The 23,905-nt window shown below is 38.5% G+C and overlaps 1 protein-coding gene across 4 annotated transcripts in view; it reads left to right on the forward strand.

Annotated features, from left to right (window-relative positions):
* The window catches only part of STXBP5 (syntaxin binding protein 5), a 170,082-nt gene that overhangs the window by 5,581 nt on the left and 140,596 nt on the right, over positions 1-23,905 (forward strand). The gene's annotated exons all lie outside the window — the stretch shown is intronic.

Here is a 23,905-nt window from a genome sequence, read left to right on the forward strand (position 1 = left end):
AGACCGTTTCTGCTTTGGTAAGGCACAGACTGTCTTTTAAATTGCAGTGTAATGTTGCTGAACGCGGGCTTACAGAACAATTTTTGTACCTTGGAGTTCGTTTAGCAAGCACTTACTAAATGTTAACATTACATTATACATTGTGGCCTGGCTTCGGGGTTTTATCTTGCCATTAAAGAATTGTGTATCCTTGAATTAGTTTTTTTCTTACTTTTAAAATGATGGTGCTGTGTTAGATAATTTCTTCAAGAAACAATTCTATGATTCCAGGTAGCTGTGTATTGTTCTAGGTGAGTATTCGAAAGAAATGAAAGTGCGATTCTTAACCCTCAAAAAGTTTCCGTCCAGACTGCAGGACTAGAACTAGATAAACATAATTGAAATCAGATAATTATTTAGGGGTCAGTTGACATGACACAAAGTCAGATTACACGTAAATTCATTGCCTTGGATGACATTTCTACACATGAGTAGATAAGGATTCAGAATGGCAGGGATTCAAATTATCCTAGGCAGACAGTATGGGTAAAAGTAGAGAAAAGAGAATTATCATGGTGGTTTAGTGGAATTCTAAAGCGACTGGTTGAAATAGTGATCCTAGTTGAGTTGAGGGGGGTAATAAAGAGCCAGTTGGTGGAGAACTTGGAATGTTAACTTGAGTTGTCTGGGGTGTGATTCAGTGAGGAATCCTCGTAGTTATATAAGGAGATGCTGACAGGAAAACAGTGTGATTTTTAGGGTGATTAATGGGACAGTGGTGTCGTAGATGAAAAAAATAGACCAAGTGAAACTTCACAAGTAACCATTAGTCCATATAGGTAGTAAAGTGGATCTAAAACATGGGTAGTAGCATGGGAACTGGAGAAGGACTTGATGCCTCCTTGGTAAAATCCTAGCGAGAGTAACTAAAGATGATAGTAAAGTTTTGCAAATATCGGGCTGAGGCGATTACAAGACGGCAATAGAAAACCTGGTAAAGAGGGTGGCAGACTAATGTCGAGTTTGGAATTATGTCCCCCGTTACTTTTGTCCTCTTGCCGTTTTGAGAAGGTAGCCTCGACTTGTTATTTTAGCGTTAGAAAGTTGATAGGCTTTTGTATTTGATTTCCTTTTGGGTTTGTCTTTGGTGATTTCCTGGATTTTGTTGTTGAATTGAACTAGTTTATAAAGTCACTGTGAGCTGTCTGGCTTTGTCACTTTGTCCCGGGTCAGAGTCTCCATAGTGGCAGCATTTTGGGCTGGATGATTCGGTGGATTTGTCCAGCACATTGCAGGCTGTTTAGTATCCCTGGCTCCCACCTACCAAATGCCAGGGTTGCTTCTGCTGTCAGTGTGCCACCCAGAGTCCCCCACATACTTCCAGTAGCTCCTGGTTGAAACCATTACGCTTGACCCAAGTTCTTCACCAGTTAAATAGGAATAATAACCCTACCTAGCTCACAAAGTTAGCATCAAGATTACATGCAATAATGTGTATGTGTAGCTTGTAAGACCATGCAGGGACTGTTTTGGTGAATATGCAATATATGATATTATTATTAATATGAGAGTTTATTTGTGGTTTTAATTTTCAGGTCCTGCACTCATTTATTTCAGCAGTTACTCACACAGAGGCAACTAGGTGCCAGGCGCTGTCGAAAGGCCTTAATTTCACTTTTCTTTGTGGCTAATGCAGTCTTGGAAGAAAAGTTCTTGTAAAGCCCTATTTTTCTTTCCAAGTGTCTCTTTAAAATGGTTGTGTTCTTCTCAACCACAAGTTTGCAAAATTGCTGTTTAGATGTAATAATATATGTGTAAGTTTGTTACACATAGTAGGTGATAAATGATTGCTTAATGACTTTGTGCTTGTAAGATAGCATTAGAACGTTTGACTTGCTGCTCATTAGTTTTATTTTCCAAAACAGGGAAAACAGATTTGGAAATAAGATTTTTGTGCAAAGTAGTTAAAAGTGAAACAATTAATTTAGCTAGAGTTTAGCCAGATTTTTATCTACTCTTCTCCCCTGCCGTCCTTTTTGTTCGTAGAAGAATTCTAGTCATTTGGAATTCTGGCTGTAGAGGAGAAACAAGGACTTTGAAATACTTTGACTTCTCAACTCTTAGCTCTTCCTCAAAGAGGACTTTGTATAAAAGGAAGACTGAGTACTGTGTTAGCTATAGGTTGTGATCCTCAGCATGGAGTACTGCAGTAAGAAGAATAGGCACATTTGCTTTAGAAACAGCCAGAAACCGTGTCTGCCCGGAAGCAGTTATTTTGCAATGAATTTCTTGCGGAGGAAAACAAGGTGTAATAGAATCTGAATGGAATTGAAAAGGGCTACTATGTTCATTATTGGGGCATCAATTCTGTGCGTGGAAAGCCTCTCTGCTTTAAGTAAGATGGGTTTTTATTTCTGTTTGGTGTTCTCTTTGTCTTCCATTTGTTTTCTAGCATAATTTGCTTTTAAACTTATAACTTGACTTTGCCATCCTGAAGGAAAAAAGTCAAGGAATTTTGGAAGAATTACCTTATCCTCAGGAGATTTGTCTTCTAGTCTTCAGACCAATTTTGGATAAGCTAACTAAAATCTCTGGGCTTCAGTTTCTTTTCCTGTAAAATGAGGAAACTAGGACGCGTGATTTCCAAGAGTCCTTCCAGCTCCAGGATTGTAGGATTTCTTTTTCCGTGGAGGGTTTGGGAACGCTCTGGACCGTCTCTGTCTATAGAGTGGTCTTCTGATTGGTTGTTCTGACTACCTGTTACAGAGGATGAAGTATTAGATTCCATCCCATTGTGGGCCCTTTACTGTGTATCTGTTGTCTGCATTCATAATCCAAGTCAGTGGATGTGCAGGTGTAAACCTTTGTTTACAAAAGGGAGCAAGAAAAAGCATATGAAAAACACATACTTTTTTCATTGTTGAAACAGCAGCTCGCGTTGAATACTAAGATGATGGGTTGTTGCATTTTCTTTGTATAACAGATAAGTCTTGTTATGACATAGGAAACTTGGGTCATTTTTAAACACTATTGACAAAGTTTACTTTCTTTTCTTGGATATTAATGGTCTGGATGTAAAATTGAAATGAAATTACTTAAAAATAATACTGAGTTCCTAATCACATGATTTTATTAATTTTTGTGTAAGAGGTTTAGTATAGAGACTATCTTCCTTGAGTTGCCGGTATGTAATTTGACTGTAGATTTGGTAATTGTGTGGTAACTTGGAACAGTAATAACTGTCAATGTACGTGTAAATAATTGGATTATAGAGGTGAATGTCACTACATAAAAGATGGGGTTTGGTTGTATTTGGCTTTAACTTCATGCATTGGAAGAACTGCAAAATTCTGCAAATTTTGATAAAAAATAACTCATTTTCGTTTGTGGAAGAAAACAACCTGAAAAATAATGTATTTAAAAAAAAACAGCCTCATAAAGCTCATATAAGCAAATTCAGGTACGTAGTTACTTTCTTTCGAGTCAGATTGCATGCCCCTTCTTGGAAAGAATGGAGGTGGTACTTTAATTGAAAACTGAAATTATATCTGCTTTTTGAAAAATTGTTATAGTTGCTCACTGTTTGCATCACTTTCCAGTAGCAGTAAACATAGATATAATTTTATTCAGTAAAGAAGGCTAATTTCTGCTTGATTCCCTCTCTCCAACTGGTGTTAGTCCTTTTGGAAGTTGTTATATAAGACAAAAAAAATGTAATGATGACACGCTGAGCATATTTCTGTTGGTTCTGTGATTTGAAAATGAGCATTAATCTAGAATAACTTAGATTCCTTTAAAATGGGGAACAATGTAAAGGTTTTTAAGTTAAAAATAACTGATATTTTTGGTTTTATAATAATCATTTGAAAATTAAGGTTTGCTTAACACGTGATGTTATTTGCAAAATAGATAGTCACATATTTGTTTCATTCACATGAAAAGAAAGGTTTTGTTTTTTAAATTAGAAATGTTTTTCTGGTGGTTTTTGGTCGTGTTTTCCTTTTAGTAAGCGCTGTCTAGAGCTTCTGGAGCTCCTCCTGGGGAGGTTGTCTGTTGAAGAGTGATGACTCCTACCCTTTCTTGAAAGTATATAATCCTTTCTTGTAATAGCGGTACCCCTGCTTTTTCACAGCGGTCCTCTGCCAAAGGGGCCCATAAATCTAGTGGGTTCAACTATTGCAGTACTTTCTGCTAAATTGCTTTCCTTTTGTGCATTTTGTCCTTTTTGTCTTTTGAAAAGGAGAAAAATGGTCGAGACAGATTTTACCGTCCGTTCCATCTTCGTACTATATTTTTCATAACGTGTTGTATTTTTCTTTTAAAATTCACTTTGCAGTACTTGAGAAAAGAACTTAGCCGTTAAACCTCTGAGACTGGATGCTGGGAGAAAAGATTGTTTTTACTTGACGTGTGAGAATGTACGTTCCTTCTTGTTTCTTTAACCCGGACCTCTATTATTTATGACTCTATTTCATCGTAGACGGAGCAAGTGGTTCATTTAAAAGTATATTTCTATATCAAAAGCCATTCTAGAGAATTGCCTGTGGTAATACATATAATTCATTTTGACCCCTCTGGAGATAATCCTAACTCCAAAACAGTAAATAATGAGTGGATATTTTTTCAACCACTCTAATTTGTCTATAAATAATAAAAAAATTCTTATTCAAAATAATGGTGGCAGAGGTAACTAGAGGCCTATTTCCACCCAGTTAATACTACAATTACATCTTAGTCTAGATGCTGCCGTTACTTTTTGTTTTGGTGTTTGGTTCATGCGCTTGAAAAGAAAGCAGGTGACTGACATGATTTTTCCAGTACCATTGGACATTTATTGTAAACTCTTACAATTGTGTTGAGTTAAGGAAGTTTTAAATGTTGACTCTATGCATCTTTCACAGTTAATTTTAGCATTTTGTTAAAATTGACTGCAGAAATAGTGCACGTTATAGTTTTGCTTAAATAGCAGACTGTTAGAATTGTGTCAGCAGTAAAAATTATGTCCACCCTTATAATCATGAGGATGTGGCTTGATTTATTTCTTAATATATTAATCTTTAATAGACTTTATGTTTTAGAACAGTTTTAGGTTCACGGCAGAATTTGAGCAGAAGGTAGAGATTTCCCGTATACCCCTGTCCCCACTCAGCGTAGCCTTTCCCATTATCAACATCCCTGCCAAGGTGGATAATTTGTTACAATGGGTGAACCTATGTTGACCCTCATAATCATCCAAAGTCCATCGTTTACAATAGGGTTCATTCACTCCTGGTGTTGTGCATACCATGGTTTTGGACCAGTGTATAATGACATGTACCCACCATTGTAGTATTATCATACAGAATAGTTTGACTGCCCTAAAATTCCTCTGTGCTCCACCTGTTCAGCCCTCCCTCTCCCGTAACTCCTGATCTTTTTATTGTCTCCATAATTTTGCCTTTTCCAGAATGTCATATAGTTGGAATCATACAGTATGTAGCCTTTTCAGATTGGCTTCTTCCACTGAGTAATATGAGTTTAAGTTTCCTCTGTGTCTTTTCATGGCTTGATAGCTCATTTCTTTTTAGTGCTGAATAGAATTCCATTGTCTGGGTGTCCCACAGTTTATTTATCCATTCACCTACTGCAGGAGATCTTGGTTGCTTCCAAGTTTTGGCAGTTATGAAAAAAGCAGCTGTAAACATCCATGTGCAGGTTTTTGTGTGCACATAAGTTTTCAGCTGCTTTGAGTAAATACCAAGGAGTGTGATTATGAGATCATGTGGTAAGAATGTGTTTCATTTTGTGAGAAACTGCCAAAGTGTCTTTCAAAGTGGCTGTACCATTTTGCATTCCCATCAGCCATGAGCAAGAGTTCCTGTTGCTCCACATCATCGTTGGCATTTGGTGTTGTCAGTTCTGGATTTTGGCCATTCTGATAGGTTTGTAGCAGTATCTCCTTCTTGTTTTAATTTGCATTTCTCTGATGACACATGATGTGGAGCATCTTTTCATATGCTTATTTGCCATCTGTATATCTTTTGGTGAGGTGTCTGTTAAGGTCTTTGGGCCATTTTTTAATTGGATTGTTCATTTTCTTAATGTTGAGTGTTAAGGGTTCTTTGTATATTTTGGATAATAGTCCTTTATCAGATGTATCTTTTGCAAATATTTTCTCCAAGTCTGTGGCTTATTTCCTCAATCTCTTGACATTGTGTTTTGCATAGCAGAAGTTTTTTTTTTTTTTTTCTTTTTTGTGAGGAACATCATCAGCCCTGAGCTAACATCCCTGCTAATCCTCCTCTTTTTGCTGAGGAAGACCGGCTCTGAGCTGACATCTATGGCCAATCCTCCTCCTTTTTTTTTTCCCCCCAAAGCCCCAGTAGATAGTTGTATGTCATAGTTGCACATCCTTCTAGTTGCTGTATGTGGGACGTGGCCTCAGCATGGCCGGAGAAGCTGTGCGTCGGTGCGCGCCCGGGATCCGAACTCGGGCCGCCAGCAGCGGAGCGTGCGCGCGTAACTGCTAAGCCTCGGGGCCGGCCCGCAGAGCAGAAGTTTTTAATTTTAATGAAGTCTAGCCTATCAGTTATTTCTTTCATGGATGATGCCTTTGTTGTTGTATCTGAAAAGTCATCACCATACACAAGGTCATCTCAGTCCCTGATCCATTTGGAATTAATTGTTGTGAAAGGTGCAAGGTCTGTGTCTAGATTCGTTTTTGGTGGTAAGGTGTTGGGGTAGGGGAAGCATTCTGTAGTCCTATGATTAGGTCTTATAGTCTTTTCCTGAGCCCATGCTTCTGGACTTGTGAACTTCACAAGTGCTTCTCAGTCCCTCCTTCCCCAGCGGAGTTAGGTTGGCTGGAGTTGGGTATTTCCCCTCCCCCAGGACAGTTAGGCTCTGATAAACCCCTAGGAGTTTAGGCTATGTTTAGTTTCTCCTGGGGGCAGACTTTGTTAAGAACGGAATGCCCTGGTGTGTTTAAATATGGTTACTTTCCCCCTCCCCCTGTTGGAAGCAGAAAGGGACTTTTCTCAGATATTCACTGAGAACCTGGTGCAGCTCATGGTAAAACATACTAAAGTGTGGGGACCCCCCCATGACCGGGTCCCCTGGAGTTTCTGCCTCTCAGACTTGTCTACTTAAAGCCTCTAGCAATTCATCAATTACAGTGTAGGGTTTTCCTACGCGGGCACTGATTCCTGCAGCAGTATGTGTCTACTGGTTGGTTTGTTTTGGTAAGTTGTATTCTCCTGTCTTTCTCTACAATTTTGTGGGCAGCGATTTGCTCTGTGACCTCACTTGTCTTATGGATCCAAGAAGAGTTGTTGATTTGTTGTTTTTTCAGCTTTTTGTTGTTGGGATGGAATGGTGACTTCCAAATTTCTTATGTGCTAGACCAGAAACCGGAAGTCTATATTCATTTTTTTTTTTTTTTTTTTTTTTGTGAGGAGATCAGCCCTGTGCTAACATCCGCCAATCCTCCTCTTTTTTTTGCCGAGGAAGACGGCCCTGGGCTAACATCCGTGCCCATCCTCCTCCACTTTATATGGGACGCCGCCACAGCATGGCCTGCCAAAGCAGTGCGTCGGTGCGCGCCTGGGATCCGAACCAGCGAACCCCGGGCCACCGCAGCGGAGCGCGCGCACCCAACCGCTTGCGCCACCGGGCCGGCCCCTGTATTCATTTTTATAGGTGAAAAAATATATGATCTTCAAAAAGAGGTTTTAAAATTGATGTTTGTCGAGTTGGTGAAACTATAGAATAGGGGTACTCTACTATAAAAGTGTGAATAATTGTTATTTGACAAAGGCTTTGTGTTGCAAATACATTCAAAGGTCATAAAATACAAAATGAAATGTTTTTTACTGTATTAAACTTTGGTAAAGACTTATTAAGGTTTTGTTTTGCGCATATTCCTATCAAGTTGATTAGAAGCTAGTTCAGATAGAAGCAGCAAATTATTAGAAGTTTGGAAAATAAGACCTCTGATTAGATATTAAGGGGATTCATGATTCTGTTTGAGGAAAGGAAGTTTGAGAAATGATTTAATGAATCATTACTATATATATAAATCAATTTTATGGAAGATAATGCTTAATTATACTTACACCCACAAGGTTTTCCAGTTTTTCTTAATCATGGCTACACGTTAGAATAATTTGTAGAGCTGAAAAAAAAAACAGAACATACAAACAATGCCCGAACATAGGCTTGGATTTCTTCTCTAGATATTCTGATTCAGTGAGTCTGGCATGGGGCCTGACATCTGTAATATTTTAATCTTAAATCTCCATGGATTGCTTATAATGAAAGCCAGAGTTGAGAAATACTGGTTAAATGTTCCACAGGCAGGGTAGCAGTATTCTTAGGCAGATGGCAGATAAGAACCATGTTCAAGGCAGCGTATGTAGAGAGAATGTCATTTTAAAACAATCCTAACATCTTGAGATGTGTGGTATAACCACGAGCAAATAAGCTGACACTCTGCTCTACCATTGCCTTTGGAGACAGGGCTGTGAAACTGTGATGTAGGAAATATATGAAGATGGAGAGGAGTTGGAGTTCCAGGTTTGGGTCAGGGTGTTTCCCCTTCCTATCAGTGTATCAGTAGACATGAGAACCAGCAGTGAAAACAGACCGTGTAGTCTAATTATGGGGTTGAAAAGTCTAGTCTTAAACTTGCAGGTCATCCTCTCGCTGATCAGGTTGAAGGAGGCAGGTAAGCACTTCACAGATGACAAAACTGCGGCACACGTAGGTTGTCTTAGTTATCACAGGTCTGTGTTTTTTCTGTTTCTGTTTTTTTCCTTGCAATCTGCTACTTTAGAAATTTTATTTTTTTTTAGCAGGTTGTATTATCTTGAATAGGACAAATGTGTGATGTACTGCCCCTCTAATTTGTTGACTCTTATTTATTCCTCATAACAGTATGGAATAACAAAGAAAGAAATGAAGGCTAAGTGATTTGCTATTTGTGTTCACACAAAGTAAGTGGTAGAGCTGGTCTGATGCTAAAACTCATCCTCTTTTCATTTTAAGAATGCTTTCATCAATATTCTTTGACCACATTATGGTGGGATTAGATTTTAACTTTGTTATTGAAAAATAATCACATTACGGTTAAATCTCTTCAAACTTAACCATTAAAAATAAAAATCATCCATTGACCTTTTATTCACAGTAGTAAGCCAATTCAGAGTGGCACCACCTTGAAGGCTTACTAGAATACTTAAAGAGGTGTGAATTACCTTGCTTGTCGAAGGTGTAAGAATGTACTAAAAGAAATGGTAACAGAAGTTAGTGGAAATCTTCAGGGTTTCTGATGGATTAAAATTATGCTCTTGAGTTTACTTTTTTTTACTGTGGCAGGAAGGAACACTTTACCCTTACAAGTCTTTCTTGGTTTGTTAGCAGAATATCTGCTCCAAGAAAGTTACTTTCACAGAATATGATATAATTAAATGTATAATACTGTAGGATAATTTATTAGTCACTTATGAGTTCATGAAAAATATGGTTATCCATATTCTCATTTTTAAACTTTGCAGGATATATAAATGTATTTTTAGAAACTGTGCAGGATATCAAAGTTCTCCAGTTGCTTTCCATTTTACATGTACTCCAATCTTACATTCCTAGGTTGGAAAATTGAATATGTCACTTCTGTAGAGGTTGGAATAATGCCTGTACTTTCTGTGCCTTTTTCCTCATTGACAGGAATTGATGAACAGATTCTCTGAGAAGATATATAAGCTTTTAAAAATCTTAATAATTTACTAAGTATATACCAGTATCGATATTATCACATTCTTCATAAAAGTAGAGGTTGTCAAAATATGTGTATAATACACAGTGGTAGTGACAGGAGTGAAGACTTGTCTAGGAGCTGTTCTTTCAGAACTTATCTCTGGCTGAGATCCTATGGCCTGCTTCCTTTACTATTTTTTTATTCTACTTTGCTGACTGTACAGTAGAAATCCCAGAAGGAAGCATAAGCATTAAGAGGAACTATTGCTGTGATTGTGATACAAACCTCACAGATGATTGGAAGGTAAAATGAATAGGCTGGATGTGAGGATTCATGGAATATTAACAGCTATAATGGACCCTAGAAACAATCTAGTCCAATCCCCTGATAGAGGCAGAACTAGAACATCTTTCTACTATGCTATACTTTTTGTTGGCTTTCTGAAAAGTGAGCTAATGTTCCCTAAGGAGATATGGCTGGACATAAACATGTTTCTTAGATTTTAAAAAAGCTCGTTCATTCATTCATGAATATTTATCAAGTGTTTGGCCTGCTTGTGCCAAACACTCTTCCAGACTCTGGGAGTGAAGAGAGAAGATTGCCACGTTCCTGTTACCTAAGACTCTTAAAAGTCTAGGTAGCCTATATGGAGCACTTTCAAAAATAATCTTACAATTCAGTCACAGAAGATCTCTGTTTAAGGAAACAAGGAAATATCTGCAGAACCAAATATGACTGTATAATAAGCAAGGAGGAAAACAAAAGAATAGCATGGACATCTAATAATGTAAGACGGACAGACTGAAACCCAAATGAACTGACGATGGTAAAAATAATTAGGAAGCGTTTTTCTTTTCAAGCTAAATTCTCACCTTCAAAATGAACGGTATTTGGAGGTATCTGCATTTAACTGCTATATTGCTTTTATATTTCTATTACTAGACTATAAGACTTTTGAGGGCTGGCCCCGTGGCTTAGCGGTTAAGTGCACGCACTCCGCTGCTGGCGGCCTGGGTTCGGATCCCGGGCGGGCACCGACGCACTGCTTCTCTGGCCATGCTGAGGCCGCGTCCCACATACAGCAACTAGAAGGATGTGCAGCTGTGACATACAACTATCTGCTGGGGCTTTGGGGGGAAAAAATAAATAAAATTATAAAATTATAAAAAAAAAAAATAAGACTTTTGAGAATAGGGACTATGATTTATATCTTCAGTGCCTGTTAAAGTTCTCAGTGAAGAAAGATTAAGTGAATGGGTTAAGCAAACATGGTTAACGAATATCATTCTGTTGCTTTCCATCTTTACCTTTTAGCAGCTACAAGATGGAAAAAACATGGAGACAAAATAGGATCTTTAGTACAAGAAGCTCTGCTTGGTTTCCCCCTTAATTTGTCCATTATTATTGCCATGCAAATCCGTAAAATAATGAATGAAAGAAGGTAAAGTTGGAATGACTGTGGTTATGGAGAAGGGAGAGGGATTAGGCAAGAGGTTTATTGTTCCAGGGTATGAGGTAGCATGAAAACAAGGTTCTCCTGTGGTGTGGATCTAAAGGGGCTCTTGATTCACTTTTTCTAGTGCTAATGGTATCAGAGGGGGTTGTGATGAAAAGTAACAACATGTGCCCTGCTGCGCCCAGGCCTCCTCCCTCCCCGCCCCGGTTCCCCAGAAGAACTGTTTCTACTCATGTTGCTGACAGTATAAGTAAAATGCTTGGCCACTGTTTCTCAATTCATCAACTTTAGAAATTATCTGTCGATTTCCTTCCTTGAAAAATGAGTATTTGATTCTTATCTCCCCCCCCCAATATAGTCACCTCACTATTCTTGCTGTCTCTCTTGGTTGCCTTTGTAACTTTCAATAACTATATTACAGTTAATTCTTTATTTCTTGCTCCATCAACTATACATAGTAGCTCTTGGCTCCCTACTTGGTAAAGTGAAAATCTTAACCTATCACTCTTTCCGTATTTATTTCCTTTTTCTTCCTTCTTTCCTGTCCCAGTAGCTGTCATGTATATTAATATAAACTTTTTGTTTGGTTCTAAAAGTTGAAAATGTAGTATGACTCATTTTTCCTGTTAGGACGATTTTTTATTCTATAGCCAAGTAGGATCGTATGAGCGTATGAGTACGTTTTCTTGCCTGTACAGCTGTCTTCCTTGCTCCCCCCCCCCCCCGCACTGGCTGCTTTCATCCACTGCTTCGATTCCTCGGGCTTCTCAAGGGTGGAGTCCTCTTGTTCTCATACGTCTGTCATTCCTCAGTCCCCCAGTGTTCCCCTCCAATCTGGACCTGTGCTCTTCATGTCCACTGCATGGCTGTCTTCCTGGACTTGTCCGACATCTTTTTCTGGATTGAACTTATTGTTTCCTGGATCCCATGTCCTTGCTTTTTGTTTTTTTATTTTTTGGTTCTTCAGTTGATTGGAGCACAGTCTTAGAAAGCACAGGCTTTCTAAGACAGTGATTAAGATGTCTGAGGCCTTGCCTATCTAAAAGTCTTTCTTTTCTTATTAAACTTTTTCAGTGGTTTGATTGAATGTAGAATACTAAATGGAAAACTGCTTTCCTCTTGAGGGTGTTGCTCCACGGTCTTCTAGCAACTGGTGTTATTTGAGAGCAGTTTGTCAGATTTGTCTGTTTGGTCGTCATTCCTTTGCAGATGACCTCTTCGGTGTTTGTTTTTTTTCCTGGTAGTCTGTGTTGTTGTTAGTGCTGTTGAGTGGATTCCGACTCCTAGCGCCCTGTGGACAGCAGGGCGGAACCCTGCCCGGTCTTTCTGCACCATCCTCTCCCCTTCTGGTGCTCTATCAGACGATGCTTCGCTGCTATTCATAGGGTTTTCATGGCCAATTTTTTCCGGAAGTGGGTGGCCAGGTCCTTCTTCCTCATCTGTCTTAGGCTCCCCTGAAACCTGTCCACCTTGGGTGACCCTGCTGGTATTTGAAATCCTGGTGGCAGAGTTTTCTGCATCAAAGCAACATGCAGCCGCCACAATATGACAGCCAACAGCCGGGTGGTGTGGGTTCCTGACCGGGAAACGAACACTGGGAATCCAGGCCGCGACGGTGAGAATGCTGAATCTTAACTGCTACACCACCAGGTCTGGCTTGGTAGACTAGGGTCTTCTAAAAAGTGTTCATTCTGTAAGATTTGAGAGTGGTATATTCAGGTGTGGGTCTTATTTCACTTATCACCCTGGGTACTTCCATCTGAAGACCCATGTTCTTTAGAAGCTAAGGAAAACGTATTTTCTTCTGTTACTTCTTAGATAACTTTTTTTTTCTCTTGTTAAATGTTGCATCTTCTAAAACAATCCTTTATATTGCATATTTTTTTCCCTTATATTTTTTCAAGGCCTTTGTCTTTTCACTGTACTTTTTTAATAGGTTCTTGGGACAGAGTGAAGCAAACACATTTGTTCAGCTTACTATTGTTAGCACACAGAGGGCACAGTCTGCTCGCCGTGAGACAAAAGCCAGTAGTCAAAAGACAAGATAGTGGCACAGAAAAGGCATTTTATTACAGCTTGCTAGCCAGAGGGAAGATGGCTGACTCATGTCCAAAAGAACCATCTTAAGGGGGCACAAAGTCTTACAGCAGTTATATAGGACGGTGGGTTATAGGGGAGTGGGTTAGGAATGCGGGCCTTCTGGTGTTACAGACTGGGAGTGCCACACCAGATCTTTCAGTTGTCATTGATGATGGCTATCAGCATAGATTCTCTGTTCAGGGGTCATCACATTCCTAAGAAACTCAAAAGAACAAAGTCATCATCTTATCGCAGCTGGGAGGTACGTGCACAAGCAGGGATTGTAAAATCTACAGAGAAGTTAGATCTCCTGGAGGGTGCAGATCCAGCTGGGTTGGTTAGTCAGAGGTCATTCAGAGTTACAGTAGGGTTTCTTTTCTACAATATGGCTTCCCTATGTCAACCTTGTCTTGAGCTGGTATCACTATCTTGAACCAAAGCCTCTTTTCCCTACTTTTTATTTTTTTGAGAAATCTCCATACTGGTTTTCCATAGTGGCTGTACCAGTTTGCGTTTCCACCAGCAGTGCATGCGAGTTCCCTTTTCTCCGCATCCTCTCCAATATTTGTTATTTCTTGTCTTGCTAATTATAGCCATTCTGATGGGTGTAAGGTGATATGTCATTGTAGTTTTGATTTGCATTTCCCTAGTAATTAGTGATGTTGAACATCTTTTCATGTGCCTGTTGGCCATCTGTATATCTTCTTTGGCAAAATGTCTGTTCGTATCCTCTGCCCATTTTTATTTTTTTTTCTGCTTGAGGAATATTGTTGCTGAGCTAACATCTGTGCCAGTCTTCCTTTATTTTGTATATGGGACGCCACCACAGCATGGCTTGATGAGCGGTGTGTAGGTCCACACCCAGGATCCGAACTGTGAACCCTGGGCCACTGAAGTGGAGCACGAGAACTTAATCACTGGGCCAGCCCCCCTACTTTTTAATTATTATAATTTAAAATTGGAATTTCCTGAATAATTTCCATCAGTCTATTTTAGGAATTAATGTATATTTTCAACTGTTAGATGAAATATAAATGATCATAATTTATAAAGAGTAAGATGTGTTTTGAGAGGATTTTTATTTATATGTATTTCCAAAATCGTACTATTTCATTGTATGATCAAAGTTCTTGTTTAAGAGAACACTGCATTTTCTTTGTAGTTTCTCACCTGGTAAATACTTTCTGTGTTGAAATCTTGAATGAAATAAAAGTTTTAAAAAATGGAGTGCAAGACAGAGGGAAATAAGAAGCTTAATTGCAAAAACGCTAAACTATAGTCTTATTTTTTCTTCTTACTATACTGCATTTTATTTAAGTTGCTAAATAGTTAAATTCATTCATTGCTTATGAAAGATATTTTAAAATCCCAGATAAAAGGGATTTTTAAATTATATTTAGGAATATAATATGTTTTAACTTGTTTCATTGATAATTGCAATCATTTTTTGCCTTAAATTCATATTCTTTTATTTTTGCCTGTTTATGTGTGTTATTTATCATTCATACAAGTTGATTCCTTCTTTTTAAATAACAGCTTTATTGAGATTTTTTTTTTTTAAAGATTTTATTTATTTATTTTTTTCCCCCCAAAGCCCCAGTAGATAGTTGTATGTCATAGCTGCACATCCTTCTAGTTGCTGTATGTGGGACGCAGCCTCAGCATGGCCAGAGAAGCAGTACCTCGGTGCGCGCCCGGGATCCGAACCCGGGCCGCCAGCAGCGGAGTGCACGCACTTAACCGCTAAGCCACGGGGCTGGCCCGAAATATTTTTACATACCATAAAATTCACCCTTTTTTTTTTTTTTTTAAAGATTTTATTTATTTATTTTTCCCCCCAAAGCCCCAGTAGATAGTTGTGTGTCATAGCTGCACATCCTTCTAGTTGCTGTATGTGGGACGCGGCCTCAGCATGGCCGGAGAAGCAGCGCGTCGGTGCGCGCCCGGGATCCGAACCCGGGTCGCCAGCAGTGGAGCGCGCTCACTTAACCACCAAGCCACGGGGCCGGCCCTAAAATTCACCCTTTTAAAGTGTAGTGTTCAGTGCTTTTCATTATATTCAGAGGTGTGCAATCATTAACACTTTTTAATTTCAGAACATTTTCATTACTCCAGGAAGAAACTCTGTACCCATTAGCAGTCACTCCCCTTTACCCTCTACACCCAGTGCTTCACAGCCACTTATCTACTCTCTATTTCTATGGATTTGTCTATTCTGGGCATTTCATATCAATAGAATCATATAATATGTACTCTTATGACAGCATAATGTTGTCAGGATTCATCCATATTATAGTGTATATTAGTAGTGGATTTCTTTTTATAGTAGAATATTTCATTGTATAAATATACTACATCTTATTCAGTCATCAGTTGATGGACATCTGGATTTTTCTTTTTCTTGGCTATTGTGAATTATGCTACTGTGAACTTTTGTGTAGTTTTGTGAATATGTATGTTTTCATTTCTCTTGTTTATATTCCTAGGAGTGGAATTGCTGATCATATAGTACCTCTGTGTTTAACGTAGAGGAATTGCCATTCTATTTTCCAAAGTGGCTGCACCATTTTACTGTCCTACCAAGAGTAAGTGAGGGTTCTAATTTCTTCACATCCTCACCAACTCTTGTTATTGTCTGTCTTTTTTATTATAGCTGTACCAGAGGATGTGAAGTGGTATTTCACTGTGGTTTTGATTTGCATTTCCCTGATGACTAATGATGTGGAGCATCTTCTCATGTATTTTTTGGCTATTTGCATGTCTTTTTTTTTTGAGAAATGTCTATTCATATCCTTTCCCCATTTTTAAATTGGATTATCTTTTTGTTCTTCAGTTGTAAAAGCCGTTTATATATTCTGGATATTAAATCCTTATGAGAGGTATGATTCACAAATATTTTCTCCCATTCTGTGGATTGTCTTTTCACTTTCTTGATGGTGTCCTTTGAAGTACAAATTTTTTTAATTTTCATGAAATCCAGTTTATTTTTTTCTTTTGTGGTTTATGCTTTTGGTGTTATATCTAAGAAACCATGGCCTTATCTGAGGTCACAAAGATTGACTATGTTTATGTTTTCTTCTAAGAGTTTTGTAGTTTTAGCTCTTACATTTAAGTCTCTATTCCATTTTGAGTTAATATTTGTATATACAAATGAGATAGGGGTCCAAATTCATTCTTTTCCACGTGAATATCCAGTTGTCTCAGCACCATTTGTTGAAAAGGGGGGAGGGAGGAGGGCGAAAGGGATAATTCAGCGCAAGTGTGTGGTGATGGGTTGTAATTAGTGTTTGGGTGGTGAACATGGTAATCTATGCAGAAATAGAAGTATAATGATGTACACTTGAAATTTATACAATGTTATAAACCAATGTTATTGCAATAAACAAAAAATTAAATTAAAAAAAATAAAATAAAATAACAAAAAAAAAAGAAAGAAAAGGCTAGTGTTTCTCCATTGAATTGTCTTGACATCCTTGTCAAGGTCAATTGATCATAAATGTTTATTTCTGGACTCTCTGTTCATTCCGTTTATCTATATATCTAGCCTTATGCTAATACCACACTATCTGGATTGCTGTAACATTGTAGTAAGTTTGGAAATTGGGGAATAGTGAGTCCTCCAACTTTGGTCGTCTTTGTCAAGATTATTTCGGCTTTTCTGGGTCCCTTGCGTTTCCATGTGAATTTTAGGATCAGCTTGTCAGTTTCTGCAGACAGGTGGGATTCTGATAGAGATTGCATTAATTTTGTAGATCGGTTAGGTGAATATTGCCATCTTCACAGTATTGGGTCTTCTGTTTCCTGAATGTGGGATGTCTTTCCATTTACTTAAATCTTGTTTCAACAATGTTTTATAGTTTTCAGTGTACAAGTCTCGCATTTCTTTGGATAAATTTATTCCTAAGTGTATTGTTCTTTGCAGTGTTATTGTAAGAGGAATAGTTTTCTTAATGTCACTTTTCAGATTGTTTATTGCCAGCGTATAGAAAAACAGTTGAGGGGCCAGCCCTGTGGCATAGCAGTTAAGTGTGCGCTCCGCTTTGCCGGCCCGGGGTTCGCAGGTTCGGATCCTGGGCGCAGACCGACGCACCGCTTGTCAAGCCATGCTGTGGCAACGTCCAATATAAAGTGGAGGCAGACCGGCACGGATGTTAGCCCAGGGCCAATCTTCTTTGGCAAAATGAGGAGGACTGGCATCGGATGTTAGCTCAGGGCTGATCTTCCTCCCCAACAAAAAAAGAAGTACAGTTGATTTTCATATACTGATCTTGTGTTGTGCAACCTTGCTGAACTCATTTATTCGTTCTAATACTTTCTTAGCGGATTCCTTAGAATTTTCCAGATACAAGGTCATATCGTCTATGAATAGATGTAGTTTTACTTCTTCCTTTCCACTCTGGACGCTTTGTATTTCTTTTCCTTGCCAGTTTTCCCTGGCTAGAACATCCTGTGTAATGTTGGCTAGAAATGGTGAGAGTGGACATCCTGTCTTTTTCCTGAGCTTAGCAGGAAAACCTTCAGTCTTTCAGCATTAAGTGTGATGTTAGTTGTGGGTTTTTCATAGATGCCCTTTGGCAGGTTGAGGAAGTACCCTTCTCCTTGAGTGTTTTATCATGAAAAGGTGTTGGATTTTGTCAAACGCCTTTTCCGCATCCGTTGAGATGATCACGTAGTTGTTTGTTCTTTATTCTACTAATATTGTGTTTGATTCTGTGAGTTTTTTGAAGATAGGGTTGTTTCTTCATTTTAATATCTCATTTAACTTTGCTAAGAACTGTTCCTCTCGCATAGCTGTAGTCTCTAAAATGTTTGTTGGCTGATCATTTTACACATGAAGATATTTGTAAAGAGGCTGTCTCAGAATTTCAGCTAGAATTAGAATACAGAACTCCAGCTTTTTGCTCTTTCTCCTGGACCATAGTGCTTCATTATTATAATTAATAGGCATTTATTACCATGAGCTAACAAGAAAAATGAGTCTAGAAAAAAATTTTTTGATTGACATGTCATTTATGCTTAGTTGGTTTTATGGAGTTTACTTGCTACTGAAAGTTACATTTAATCTAGTTTTATAATTTTAGACCAATCTGACTTTATTACATAGATGCAAAATATGGATTATGTTTCATCTATGTTCATTCTCTAGTTTTAAAATGACTTAAAATAAGTCAGGAAGTGACATTTACATGTGAAAATTTGATCTGTTTTGTACAGTAAGTCTTGGTGATTTATACACACACACACACACACACACACACACACACACACCACCCCCCCCCACCCCCCCCCAGGGGAGGAAGACTGTTCTCTACCCACTCTGGGTCCTTTCTGGCTGGGCTACAAATTAAATTGACATAAGACAGAATAACAGGAGAAAATCAAACAAAGCTTTATAACATGTATACATGGGAGAGACCCAGGAAAGACTGGGTAACTTGACAAAATGGTTCTCATCTTAAATACTATCTTCAGCTAAAGACAAAGGAGGATGTTGGGGGTGGGGGGAGTCAGTTATGGGAGATTACAAGAAAAGCACAGTAAACAAGAGTAATATAATTATGCAGATTTAAGGCCTTGCCTTCTGCACTGATGAGGGTTTGTAGAGGTGAGGTCATCCCCTCTTCTTCCCAGTACAGAGAGGGAGATATCTTTACAAATGGAGACTTCCCTTACAAATGTAAATGTTTCTTACCAAGGGTAACTTCTACTTTTACTTGGTTTTCAGAGCTTTGATAAGAATGGGCTTAGTAAGGACCCTCCCAGTCTGTCGATACCCAGAGTTATCTATGGTGGTGGCCTGTCCTGGGGATGGGCATTTCTATCATAAATTCTTTTAGGCAGTTAGTTGGGGGGGAGGGGAAGGGCAAAGTTTCTTTCAGAGAAAATAATCAAGGTAAAGAGACATATTTTGAGGTGGCCAATTCTGATCCCCCACATATATTTATATATATACATATATAAATATATAAAATATATATATACGTGTGTGTGTATATATAAATGTTAGACTGTGTGTGTGTGTGTGTGTGTGTGTGTGTATGTATGTATGTATGTATGTATGTAAGTTAGACCAGGTTCAAACCCCAGCTTCCTTACTAACTAGCTGTATGTTCTTGGGCAAGTTATTTAACCTTGTTGTACCTGAGTTGCCTCTTTTGTAAAAACTCTTATGAGGTAATACAATACGTAGTGCTTGACACGTATTAAGTGTTCAGTAAATCTTAATTGCTGTGATAGTGATGATGTACTTAAAGGCCTCCTAATTCCTCCTTTCTTCCTCTCTTCCCAACCAAAAACAAAAAAAAGAAAATCATTTAGGCAGTTGAATGAATATTTGTTTTGGATTTGGTGGTACAGTATTGTAAAATAAAAGGTTTTACTGGCTCTGGTCTTTGTTTCTGTTCATGTGTCCCGTGTACCTCTTCCTGGTTACTCTTCATTAATTCCTAATTTCATTATGTTATTTTATTCCTTAAATATTTCTTTTTCCCCTGTTGCTTACTTAGAGGATCATGTTGAAAGTCAAAGACCTGCTTTCGGAGTCTTTGCTCGCAACCTGCCTTGCTTCTGCAGCTCCTCTTCAGGAGCTGTGATGTCGCTTGTGTGGACAAAAACCACGAGTCTAGCTGGGCAGGAAGTATCTGGTGTCTGTCATGGGTCAGATAAATTAATTGGTTTACTCCAGAGACAAAGATGACTAGTAGGATTAGGTAGATAGCATAGCTCTTGATAGGCAAGCAGTAGAAAAATTAAGACTAAAGGTATCTAAGGTAGCAAGATTGCACCATTTTTAAAAGAATACATTGCAGTTCAGAATTAGAAGATTAGATATATTGACACGAAGAAATATTCAGCGTAGCCTTCCAGTTTGGCTTTTGCCTTATAATTGATTCATGCATATATAAAAGAGCAGACAGAATGATAAATGAATATGTCTCCATTTAACAAATATCTTTGCAGAGTTCTTTCATAAGTAAGTTTTTTTCTTTTGGATTTTCTTCATTTTAGTTTCAGACGCTTTGTTTCCTCATTTAATTGTGAACATAGCCACAATAAGTGGGAATAATTTACCAAGCAGATCTTTGTTAGAGTGTTTAATTCTTTTCTGAGTAAACTGTTGACTCTCAGTAATGACAATTTTAGGATGAACCATATATGCAAGAAGCAATACTCACCACAGGTATGAAGGATATGAATATTTGTATCTATGATGTGCTGCTTCATGATCTAATATATTCAGAGTTGATATTTTACTACATTATAGCATTATGTTCACAGTGAGGTAACTTTAGTTCTTGTTAAAGTAAGTAAGACAGTCTGTTAAATAACGATAACGGCCACCATTTGGTGAGTGCACTCTGGATCATTTTAATTGTCACCACAGTTCTGTAAGCTAAACTGGAGAGGCATCTGCATTTTGTGGAGGTGAAAGTTTAGAGGTGTAGTAATTCTCCTCAGGTCACAGCAAGTAATGGCAGAGGTGGCGTATGAACTGACTTGAAAGTAGAGGTCTTGGGCCGGCCCCGTGGCTTAGCGGTTAAGTCCGCGCGCTCCACTACTGGCAGCCGGGGTTCGGATCCCGGGCGTGCACTGACGCCCCGCTTGTCCGGCCATGCTGAGGCCACGTCCCACATACAGCAACTAGAAGGATGTGCAGCTATGACACACAACTATCTACTACTGGGGCTTTGGGGGAAAAGAAAAGGAGGAGGATTGGCAATAGATGTTACCTCAGGGCCAGTCTTCCTCAGCAAAAAGGGGAGGATTGGCATGGATGTTAGCTCAGGGTTGACCTTCCTCGCACACACACACAAAAAAGGAAAGTAGAGGTCTTAATTCTCATTGTGTCTCAGAAGTTCCTGTGGCACCTAAATAACAGCAGAAACAACCAAAACAGATACCTACCTAGGCTTCTTCTCAGGCAACCAAGGTTTAGTTAATCTGCAGTAGAGCTTGGATTCTGACACGCTGCTAGCATTGAGAACTACATGCTTTGAAATTTGTGTTCTTTGCACACTACTATCTCTTGATTATTTGTAAGCAATATCTGTTCTTTAAAATTTAATTTTAAACTCTGTTATTATGAAGTAGTGATTTATTATGAATTTTTTCTCCAATCCATAGGGCTTTTTTAGTGTTAGGGCCCTTCAGGGCTGGCTGGAGCTACATAGGACCACCTTACCCGAAGGAAAAGGGAAAGAAATCAGTAGTAACTTTGAGAAAAAATCACTTCTCTGAGCCTCCGAATTATCATCTGTAAAATATGGATAATGACTACCTTTCAGAGTTACTGTGAGGATTAGGTACAATTGTGTATTTAAGACACAGTGCCTGGGCCGGCCCTGTGGCTTGGTGGTTAAGTGCGCGCGCTGCAATGCTGGTGGCCCGGGTTCGGATCCCGGGTGCGCATCGAGGCACCACTTCTCCGTCCATCCTGAGGCCGAGTCCCACGTACAGCAACTAGAAGGATGTGCAGCTATGACATACAACTATCTACTGGGGCTTTGGGGGGAAAAAATTAAATAAATAAAATATTAAAAAAAAAAAAAAAGACACAGTGCCTGTAACTTAGTAGATAGTGATTCTTATGATCATTTAAGAAAATATATTTACCATTTTAGCTAGAAAAAGTGACTATATTTATATCAATGTCATAAAAAGTACAGTTTTGTCTCGAATATAGTGCCATACATCGAGTAAGAATAAAACCTTTCTTTTCTTTTTTATAATTTTATTTATTTTTTTTCCCCCAAAGCCCCAGTAGATAGTTGTATGTCGTAGTTGCATATCCATTCTAGTTGCTGTACGTGGGACGCGGCCTCAGCATGGCCAGAGAAGCGGTGCGTCGGTGCGCGCCCGGGATCCGAACCCGGGACGCCAGCAGCGGAGCGCGAGCACTTAACCGCTAAGCCACGGGGCCGGCCCTGAATAAAACCTTTCTTGACCTCCATGTAACTGACTTTCTGGATTTATGGATAGTTTTCGTTCTCCATGAATAAAATGTTGATTGATGCCCACAGCATACTGAAGTTTCAAGACCAGTAGGTTATTTCCCAGGAGGCCCAAATTAGTAGAGAGAGCTGTTGGCTTATTATTTACTAACCAAAAATCAGTTTTGTGTATTCCCAAATCTGTTTATGCTTGTTATATTTGATATTATAATCAGGTACCTCATTTTAATAGTATATAAACTGATGAAGTATGAATGCAAATACAGAGGTTTTTTTTTTTTGTGAGATCAGCCCTGTGCTAACATCTGCCAATCCTCCTGTTTTTGCGAGGAAGACTGGCCCTGGGCTAACATCCGTGCGCATCTTCCTCCACTTTATATGGGACACCACCCCAGCGTGCCCTGACAAGCGGTGCGTCGGTGCGCGCCTGGGATCCAAACCCGGGCCGCCGGTAGCGGAGCGCGCGCACTTAACCGCTATATGATGGGCGGCTCCAGAGGCTTTTTTTTTATATGTAAAAATCTGAGATGAGTACTTTGGAGAGACTTCATGAAGGTCAGTCACTTAAAATTTCCTGTCTGGTGCTGTGTGGATAAGATAACAGTAGACGATTGGAAAAAGAACACTCTGTGTGAATGCTGTACTTGATCGCATTGGCGGTATCTTTAAAGTTCCATTTAAAAAATTAAACTGGAAATCTTATACCTGGGTAGTTATGGTTATGTTTTATTCAAGAAAAACGGCTGTGAACTATAATTAATAGATCCATACTTAAAATGTCTTTGGCTAATATCAAGAAAATAGCAAAATTATGTATGTTTGTGATAAAATAATATGTAAGGTAAGTAATATTTTTATGATTCTTGACAATATCTTTTATTTTTTTGTTAACTTAGTTATCAATTCTGTTCTGGTAAGATAAGAGAAGTTTTACTCCATTCATGTAAAATGGGAATTACAGGATATGCTAATTGGTGCCAGCAAGAATAATTTAACTAGAAAGATTAGAATTAGACTCCTTTTACTAGATAAAAGCGCAAAGTCTATGCTGTCATCTGACAAAAGAAATGGGTGAACAGAAATGTAGATGTTTCTTTGGCCTGAAAGGGTGTGATTTGGCTCTACTGAGTGCCAATCCTAGCAATTTGAAATCTAGCTTCCTGTGGTTGCCTTTGGGTAATTGATGTAGTAAAAATACGACTACTGCTGCTGCTAATAATAGTAATAATAATAATGATAATAAATTGCAGGTGTTTAAAAAGTAGAGTACTATGGGTGAAGCGTGCTCAATTAGTCTATTAATTTATAAAATAATAGAAGAGTTAATTGCTAGTAATAAAATGAAAAAAATCCATTGGAAATAAATATCACCTAGAAAGATTTCTAGAAATCAAAAGGAAAAAATTCATAGAAAATAGGAATTTAACCTCTGGTGCAATTATTTTTAATTAAGAAGAACCCTAGGGCAGGTATTAATAGAGTGTAGAAGTAGTTCTACATCTGAATGTGGGTTTGTGTAAAGAGGGCTATAATTTTATTAAATCCCGTTACATTTTATTTCTAGATTTAGCTTTTTCTTCTCTATTAATATTTATTAACTAGTGAAAAGTGGATTAGTACAGCATCATGTTAAAATGGCTAAGTTCTGTGTTCAAATTTGTGAAGGTAAAAAGCATATAATAGCACACAGTACTGTGTTTGTGTTGT

The sequence above is a fragment of the Ceratotherium simum genome, chromosome 38 (genome assembly GCF_057802395.1).
Source record: "Ceratotherium simum simum isolate JZ-2026a chromosome 38, ASM5780239v1, whole genome shotgun sequence".
In the NCBI taxonomy this organism is placed as follows: domain Eukaryota; kingdom Metazoa; phylum Chordata; class Mammalia; order Perissodactyla; family Rhinocerotidae; genus Ceratotherium; species Ceratotherium simum.